This window comes from Arvicola amphibius, chromosome 8 (assembly GCF_903992535.2).
Source record: "Arvicola amphibius chromosome 8, mArvAmp1.2, whole genome shotgun sequence".
Classification (NCBI taxonomy): Eukaryota; Metazoa; Chordata; class Mammalia; order Rodentia; family Cricetidae; genus Arvicola; species Arvicola amphibius.
In genome coordinates, this window is record NC_052054.1 from 127,380,329 (window position 1) to 127,390,253 (window position 9,925).

Sequence of the window (9,925 nt, forward strand, 5' to 3'; positions counted from 1 at the left end):
GGGTGTACAGAGGAAAGAGAGGGTCGTTCGAGCGAGTCATGAAATATGAAAATAAAATCGGCAAGAGAAAGGTATTCCAGGAACAGGGAACAGCATGTATGGAAGCTCAGAGGCATGGAAATCTAACACAGGCATAAAAAGATAAAATCAAGAAGCATAGCAGAATCCTGCACCCCTCTGCTCCTTTGACCCATCTTTTGTGGGGCAAAGGAAGTCCTGAGATAATGGCATACAGTGCACAGAATCCACTGTGGTAGCATCTGGGCATTGCTCAAGGTTTGTGGGGTTCCTCAACAGGCAGAGTGGACAGGGTCCCCAGGCAGTAACTGAGAAAGACAGCGTTTGGAAGTGAGGCTGAGCTGCAAAGGACCATGCACTTGACCGTGAACCTCAGAAAGGCTGGAAGAGGCGACTCCAAGGCGGTGACATTTGAACTAAGACCCGAGGAGGATGAGGATCCATGGGGAGAGGTTCCAGAGAGCTGGGGACGGGAAGCAGGCTTTCATGGCCAGAGCATGGGGACAAGAGGATACTAGGTGGACGAGAGCCCAACAAGTGGCCAGCAGTTCCCTGTTGGCACGGGGTTGCACGAAGAGCAAGAGGGAGTCGCGGGCCCGCTGGAATGGCAGTTCCCCCTGACCTGACTTTCACAGCGAAATAAACTCTCTGCCAGGTGAAGAACATCCTTGTCTAGTCCGTAAGTGAAAAGACTGAGATAGGGCTGGAGAGATGGCGCAGCGGTTAAGAGCACTGACTCTTTTTCCAGAGGTCCTGAGTTCAATTCCCAGCCACCACACGGTGGATCACAACCATCTGTAATGAGATCTAGTGCCCTCTTCTGATGTGCAGGTACCCATGCAGGCAGAATGCTGTATATATAATAAATGAACAAATCTTAAAAAAAATAGATTAAGATATTCTTATTTTCTCAGTTTCCCTCTCCTGCCCGGTCAACCAGCCTCGAGTTCTTGTTCTCTTGGTTTCTTTCTTCCTTCATCTGTGCTCCACTCGCTTGTCTAGGCTGTGGATGTTGCTGAGCCCGTGCTCCATGTGGTGGGATGTCTAAGGCAGAAGCTGGGACACGCTAAGGTCACAGTCACAGCACTTGACTTTTAAAGTGTCTTCCTTACGTTTGATCAATTTTTATCTTCTTTTCGTTTTTTTCTTTTTTCTTTTCTTTTTTCTTTCTTTCTTTTCTTTCTTTTTTTGTAATTCCCATCTTCCTAGTACATTTCAATATGATAAAGAGATCATGGGATTTTGGACAGGAGACTTGAATTTTATGTCCTAGTTTAAAAGACATGTGGCCTTGGGCAAGCCCTAATCTCTCTCAGCTACAAATCCCTTCTCTGGGCGTGAGGATGCTGGATACTTCTCATTCCTATTACACAGGGCTTCACATAGATGTGAAAATGTTTTGAAATCAGGAACAAATTTTTATGTGAGTGATCAACTTTATAAAATTATATTTAATTCCATTTCCTTTTGTGTGTGACCTTTCTGATTCCTATACTGTAAGACACCAGAAAATAAATTTTATTATAGAGCACTGGGATCTTTAGCTTGAAGGACCCTGATTCCTAAAGTCTAGCCTGTATGATGTGTAGCCCAATTGGTCTTTCTGCTAATATGGAAACATAATTGTCCTGTCCAAATATGGCAGTCACCAGTCAATGTACCATTGTGTGCTTGAAACATGGACAATGTAGCTTAGTAACAATGCATATTGTGTTTTTTGGGTTAGTCAGATTAAATTTAAATATTCACACGTAGCTAGTGGTCGCTCAGTAACCACTACAAATCCAAGGCCTCTGCATTCTTGGGGTTCTGGTCCATATAGCAAGGACCACCCAAAGACCTTTCTAACTATGCTTTAAGATAGACAATTCAGAAGCAAGTAAGCCAATTCAAATACTGTAAGGACTGAATCCTTACCTAGGTTTCTTGTTTTTGAGCTGAATATAATTCTAGACTTTTTTTTAGGGTCATAGTTAGTTTATGTATCAACAAGAGAAAAGACTTCAAAACAAGAGTCTCAAGTAAAAGGCAGCCTTGGAAGATAAGCTGCCTAAGAAACAGTCTCCTGGGAGTTATATTTGAGCATGGAGCTGTTCCAAATTTAACAGACTCTCTTTCTCATTAGGAAAAATAGCTGTGGAAAACCAAGAGTTGAATTTTTAAAAAGGGTGCGTGTGCCTAACCAGGGATTGTTTCATGATGGTTACAGTCTCAAGATCACAAGGGGGTTCCCTAATGAATTTTGTCACACACACACACGATTATCTTCCTGTGTCTGGACATTTAAACCATAATGGACAAGCTGACAGAGAAAGGAAAAGAACAAATAGAATGTGGTAGAATTGTTTCGAGAAGGCGAGGAGAGCTCAGCGAAAAAGAATCAAGACTGTGGAAAAGACTAGCAGAGGGGGAAATGTTGAGCTCTAAGAACAGCTTCTGGAGGGGAAATGAATACAAAGATGAAACCAAGAGGAAGAAGAGAGAACAGATTGGGGTGGGCGGGGTGAGCAGCAAAGAAATTGAAGCTCCATTTGTTAAAGATTCCTCCCCGTGTGTGTGTGTGTGTGTGTGTGTGTGTGTGTGTGTGTGTGTGTGTGTAGAGGGAGAATCAGAATCAGAAAATAAGAATGACCAGATTGAAATTACTTTGTAAAGAAAGACAGGGGCAAGCTAGTATGGACAAAGAGGGACAGCTTTTTCACCCATTTAATTAAGGAACTATTAATGGATCAGGCAGGCAGATAGAGTGGGCCTTTGCTGTTTTAGGAGCTACTGAAATTCCAGATAATAGGAGTGGAAGGCTGCGAAGTTATTGAGAGCCAAAGTGGTAAGAATGCTAATTTAATTGATAATAACATTATACTTAGTACAATGCTTGGGAATTTAAAAATCACACATTAAATAAATTTAAATGACTCTGGTTATCATCCAATTATGATTGTTTAAATAATGTAATATAATTAAATGCAAAAAAGTATTTTAAGCAGTCACTCTCCTGTTCTGAATTCTCATTTTAAGCATTTGCTGTTTGATTCTGCAGTCATAGCTAGAGCCCAGGGCCAACTCTTTCCAAACAGATGCAACTGTGAAGAAGATAAATAGTAAAGATAGCTTCAAGACCCCTTATTTTATTCTTATTATTTTCCCCTTTTCTTGTTCCACAGACACAACGGTTAGCTTCTTTCTTCAGACACCAGTGGTTTAACTTAATGAAGCAAAGCAGACCTGTGGTCACCGTACTTGACAGCAATGACTCACGGATTTGTTTAGAGTCATGGTTTCTATGGGTGCCGTCCTTCATGATAGAAAGGCAGGGTGGAGCATCTCAAGTCTCCTCGTGGTGGACCAGGAAGCAGGGAGCAATACAGGGAGTTGCCAGGGGTAAAAAATCTCCACAGGGATCCATGCTAGACCTATGCCCATTGATCTACTTCCTCCAGCCAGGCCCCACCTCCTAAATTTTCAAAGTCTCCCAAAGCAGCCTATCTTCTGGGATCAAACACTCACAGGTCGAGCCTGCAGGGGACGCTTCACATCCATACTGTCCAGTTTGTCCCTTCTCCTTGCTCTCCCCAACAGGCAGGTTTTCTGTCAAGACCTCTAGCATTCTTCCTGATCCTACTTGCTAAGCTTGGCTGGTCACACAGAGGTTTAGTCAGGCAAGTGGGCATCACAGAAAACTGTTTGGATGGTGGGCTTGAGTTTGGGGACCATAGACTGGTGGCCATGGCCTTATCACCGCCTAAGGTTGTCATCTGCCTCATTTATGGGCAGCCAGGCCTCCAGAGTCTTCTCAGTTGGAGTTATAGCCTCATTGTTGGAAGGAAAAATAAGCTGACACATCTCCAGGTTTGTTTGAAATTATCTTTATTTTTTTCTTAGAATATGCAGCATTGTAAATTTACCTTTTAGAGCACAGAGAAGGTTCTTCGAGCCTGTTCAGAAACAGTCACAATCCCGAATTGTTGCACCTATTTAAAAAACTTCACATGCACGTCAGCCTACGTACAATCTTATCTACGGCCCGCCTGTAGGATCTTTTTTCAAACAGTGTATTGTCTACATTCCTACATTGGTAGTCCATGCTTCAACTATCAACTTGAAGATGCCTGTGATTTTAAAATTCCCTGCCCACTGAAATGAGGAAGTACTGCTGATTATCACTGGCAGATTCCCTTAACCAGAAGAAACTCGTTTCAGATATATTATACTAATTTATAAAAAAAATATATATAAATTATATAACATAATATCCCCCCCCCAAAAAAAAATGGATGTTTCTGTCAGTTCACATACTTCTTGCTTGCTTTGTCTTTTGGTGACACATTCTCATGTAGCTTGTCCACGAAATACTATGCACCAAGGCTTTCCTTAATCTGCCATCCTCCTCTACCTCCCTGGAGCTGGGATAGCAGACATGAGCTACCATTACTGACTTTCGTGAACTTTTTAATGTGTTTCTTTGCACATCTGTCTTTTTACTTCCTACGGTTAAATCCCTAGAAACAGAACTGATGGAGTGCAAATGTGAATTAGCTTAGTTCAGCCATTCCACAATGAATACGTATTAAGTATAGACAATTTTTGTTAATTAAAAAATTTAATCCCAGCACTTGAGAGGCAGAGGCAGGCAGATCTATCTCTGTAAGTTTGAGGCCATCTTAATCTATAAAGAGAGTTCCAGGGGCTACACTGAGAAACCCTGCCTCGAAAACCCTAAATAAATAAATAAATAAATAAATAAATAAATGAGTTTTTGAGGCATGTGTCATGGTGTACACCTTTAATCCTAGGACTGGGAGGCAGAGGCAGGCAGATCTCTGTGAGTTTGAGGTCAGCCTGGAACAAAGAGAATTCCAGGACGGCAAGGGCAGCCCAGAGAAACCCAGTCTCTAAAAAACAAAACAGAGAAATAAATTAAAAAATATCAAAAGGCCTGGTACATTAAAGTGATGAATCCTTCGTGTTCTTGGTAACGCGCACTCACAGGGTTGCCTTTACAACATCTGTGTAAATCTCACTTGTGCTCACGTAAGAAAATCCCCGAGCCATCCCCTCCTTTACTGTTCCTACATTTCTCATCTTTCGTCTCGGCATCTCCAGGACTTTGAGACAGTGATTCCTGCAGGGGATCCCTGATGAAGGGAAAGTCTGTGAGTTTTCAGAGAGCCATCCTTAACAACAGGAATGTTTGTGATAATCGACCTGATTGTCTTTTATCTTGCAGTCAGGTAAGGACAAGGGCTCAAGAATTGTGACCCTTTACAGGTGACAACAATCGTGGCACCAGTAACTAGAAAATGCTTTGGGGTCACTTTCCTAAGTTCTTTTGTTCATTTGATCTGAAGTTGCTGGAGCCCCCTGGGTGCCTAACTGTGGGAAGCCATGCTAGCCATGGACAATCCTGTAATGGGGAAGAGAGGTGAGATGTGGTCACACGTAAAGTCACAGAACAACAGAAAGACAGGGTATGGTTTAGTATCAAATGTGTAGACATTAAGTCCAGAGTTTGAATGTGGTCTGGAGACAAAATCCCCTCTTCCTCTGAAAGGGACCACGACAAACGCTAATTTGCCGTGACCCTCTGGCAGCACAGCGACGACACATGGTCTGTCTTTTCCAGGGAACATCTGTGTCCTGCAGTGTCCCTCAGGACTGTAAGTCACATCAGCAATGTTCGATCCTTTCCTGGGGCAGCTGAGGCACAGCTGTATCTCTGATGTCCCGTATGTCCTAGAGGGGAGGCCAGGATGAGGTGCACAGCTCGGGGATGCTGAGAGCACATGACCTGGGGCTGCCACTCTAAGAAAGCGGGAATTCAAGGAACACATTTCCATGTTCAGTGGTGTGGAAACAAAAGTCTCTCCCACAAAGCGGGCTTCTCTGTTCATCAGCAATTCCAGTTTGTGGGCATGTGCTTCCACACCGAATTTCATAAGAGAGAGGGAAGGAAAGAGAGACGGTTCTTTAAGGATACAGAAATAGTTCCTAAAGGCAGATTCACGTGACTTTTGAGAAGCACTCCACCGCTGTCTGGCTGCAGGGCTCCGATCTAATGAGGATGGCAAGAAACAGGCCACTCACTTGCCCTTGCTGAAAACGAACACATGCACCTGCCCCGGGCTCTCCAAGGCAGGGCATATGCTTGTAAATGCTATGCAGACTGCAAACCCAAGGGTGGAGCCCCAGATGGGAGGCAGAAGAGACAACTGGGCCAAATGAGTAGATCTTAATCAGAACCGTGCCCAGAACACCCCAGGGCATTAGGCATAGACATGGGTCCCAAATATACCCCAGACTTCCTGAATCAGAATCTTGGGCCAGATTGAGCTTTATTTTCCAGGATTCAAACACTCTCCTGTGATTAGAAATTACTAAGCCTGGGAAGGTCAGAGGGGGCCAGGCAGCCTCATTCCTTATGTACTGGGGCTCCTGCATAATTAAAAAACAAAAAATGAAAATAGAGCTTTAAAACAAGTAGGTAAGCACATTTTAGATACTATAACCTGTGTCTACAGTTAGCCTATTCACGGCGAGCATAAACTGCAATGCTGTTTAATATCATAAGGTAATTAAAAGATTTATGAAAATAATTCTTAGAAACCATTGGTCATGTTGTTATTCTTTTGGCTGTCACTTTAAGAGGCAAGCCACGCCCACTCCCGCTACCTCTCACCTTCCGTAGCCATCTTGGAATTCCTTCTTACTGTCCCCTCTCGCGTGTACACGTGGCTCTGTCTATCCCTGTCTCTCCCTCTCCCTCCCTCCCTCCCTCCCTCCCTCCCTCCTTCTCCCCCTCCTCCCCTCCCTCTCCCTCTCCCTATCTCTCCCTCTCTCCCTCGCTCCCTCTCCCCCTCCTTCCCCTCCTCCCCCTCCCCCTTCCCCTCCCTCTCTTTCCCCCTCTCTCTCCGTCTCCCTCCCGCCCTCCTCCCTCCCTCCCTCCCTGCTCTCTCTCCCTCTCCTCCCCCTCCTTCTACTCCCCCTCCCCCTCCCTCTCTCCCCCCCTCTCTCCCTCTCCCTGTCTCCTTTAATAAATGTTTAGCTTTATGCCTATTTCCTGTGTCTATGTGCCTTTTACCCGCAGCCTGTTTACACACGCCCTCCTGCTGCTGGGAACCCACCCGCTTGGCTCTCCTGGGCCATCACTGCTTGGGCCACAGCTCTGGGACCGGCAGCCATCTCTGCCTTGGGACTGGCTGCTCGCAGAGTCCACCGCCTGCCTACGGCTGCCGCCCGGGACTTCATAGCATTTAGAAAAAGAACAACAATGTGATGCGAAAATGGAATGTAAATTTGAAGCTGTGTACACACCCTATGATTTCTTTCCATCTTCTCGGGTCCGACTGAAGGAAACCACCTCACCTGGAGAAACAATCAAAGTATGGTGATGACCCCCTCTTTTCTTTGTTAGTGGGAATCCCAGGCTTGGCGATCCTCTCACCCCTCTTTCCATCCTGACCCCTCAAGCATCCCTGTGGTCAAAGTCCTGGGTTTTAGCTGCATTAATGAAAGACTCTTGTAGAAGGAAGCGGCGGGGTTGCGTCCCGCCACCCAGCCGCCGGCTAGCTTTACACCCAAAATAATTACACGGAAATTGTATTCTTTTAAAACACTGCCTGGCCCATAGTTTCAGCCTCTTATTGGCTATTTCTCACATCTTCCTTTAACCCATATTTAGTAATCCGTGTAGCACCACGAGGTGTGGCTTACCAGGAGAGATCTTAACCTGCATCCGTCTCAGAGAGGAGAATCATGGCGACTCACTATGGCGACTGCCTGAAGCATCTCCCTACTCCTGCTACCCAGCATTCTGTTCTGTCTTCTCCGCCTACCTAATTTTCTGTCTCTTAAAGGGCCAAGGCAGTTTTCTTTATTAATTAACCAATGAAAGTAACATAGACAGATAACTCTCCTCCATCATTTCCCCTTTTTCTGTTTAAACAAAAAGAAAGGCTTCAACTTTAACATAGCAAAATTACATATAACAAAACAGTTATCAAGCAAGTATTACAGTTACAATATTTAAATCTATTTTATCTTTTATCATAACTAAGGAAAGCTATAACTATCTATTCATTCTTCAACTCCATCAAAGATTCCAGAAGGATATAATATTACCTAAGTAAACAAGTCATATGCAACTTTCAAACTCTAGAAATGACAGAGACAACTCGCTGCCTGGACAGTCACCCAAAGTTCCTCTGTACCGTTGGGGCATCCATCTTCAGCCTACAGGCCCATAAGTATCCAATAGACATTTCCATGAAGCAGGAAATTCCAAAGACAGTTCAGTCACTTTCTGCTGTGTCCTGCAGAACATCTCGCAGACTCTTTAATGAATCAGGAACCCCAAAAGACCATCTCACCTTTAGGCAAGTTCAGCAGTCCTCTTTCTGTGGGTTCCTTGTGTCCAGTTTATGCAACAGTCCAGGCAAGAGCAGTTTCTTGCCCAAATGGCTAACAAACTCCATAAGTAGCCTCTTCGATGCCCATCTTCCTCTCGAAGTAGATTGGTGCTGCCAGCAGCAGACGTGTCTCATGAAAAACCCTAAGTTATTAAAAATCTTAAATGCCATGTTCTGTAGTCTTTGAAAGATATGAAGAATGCCTATCTGAAATATATCTATGCACATCTAGAAAATCTAACTAACATGACTACAAGTTTGACTATTGAAAGATATGAAGAATGCCTATTTAACTAAAGTATATCTCTATATATCTAGAAAATCTAATTAACATGACTATAAGCTTGACTATTATCGATGATTATCCATTAACAACCTATATTTCCTAATTATACATTACATTTTAAAATAAACTACACAATCACAATAGCTTAATCAAGATCAGAAATACATATACATATAACAAATTGACCTTAAAATCCATACCAATGCAAATTATTCATATCTATATCATATCCCCCTTTAAATGTAAAAGAACATTTATAAACAATATTTGGGAAAATGGGCACAGTTTTTTCTCTCCAAACTGCTTCCTGCTGAATGGGGGCACTGTTATTTAGGTCTTTCATGGTATAACCTGTATGCTAGGTTCATCTCAGTCGGCAGTTGAGTGAAGTAATTTTTTGAAGATGTTCACAGCAACCTTTCAGGAGGGCGTGGTCTATCATACCATATTGGGATAGAAGCAATCCACAGAGTCTCGTCCTCTGTGAAAACAAAAGAAGAAACTCTTTTCCAAAGCATCATGTTCTTAGGTCCAAATCCTGAAGTCATACCGTTAAGATGTCCATTCTGGTCTAGACTGGCAGCCCATATAATGAAATGTCTCTCTGTACTTAGCTCCTTTACAGTCAAAAATTTCAAAGAAAACACAATAAAATACATAATCCAGACTCTCTGTGAATTTTCCATTTTTACGTGGCTCATTTTTACTCTATCACTTTACTTCTTTTAATCTATAACTATCTGTACTCTGTCTCTTTAAAGACTTTACCCTTTTTTAAGGCATTAACTTTATATTTTATATTTTTTCTTCTCTCTCTCAAGCATACATGTTCATCCAACATTGTGACTCATTTAAAAGTCTTTTATGTCTGAATCTGTCCTATTGTGAATCTGTAATTTTTTTACTGTCCAGAAACATGTTTGATTTGCGCCTTTACATCGCTAAGCGCTTAAGACTCTAAGCTGTGACATTCCTGGATCAAAAACAGGTACTGTGGGCTTGCCCCACCCAGTCCAACATGGCGGAGCCGCTTGTGACTCTTAATCGGTTGCACCTCTGAGCTGCAGAGCCGCTGGGCTATTCTGGATGTTGGCTCCACCTCTCTCCAATTTCAAAATGGAGGATGTAGCATTTTCTGCTAGCTCTGGGGCCTCCAGGTAGGAGCCACACTCAGCACTTTAATTCTGAGACTGAGTGTGCGGCACAGAAACTCTTT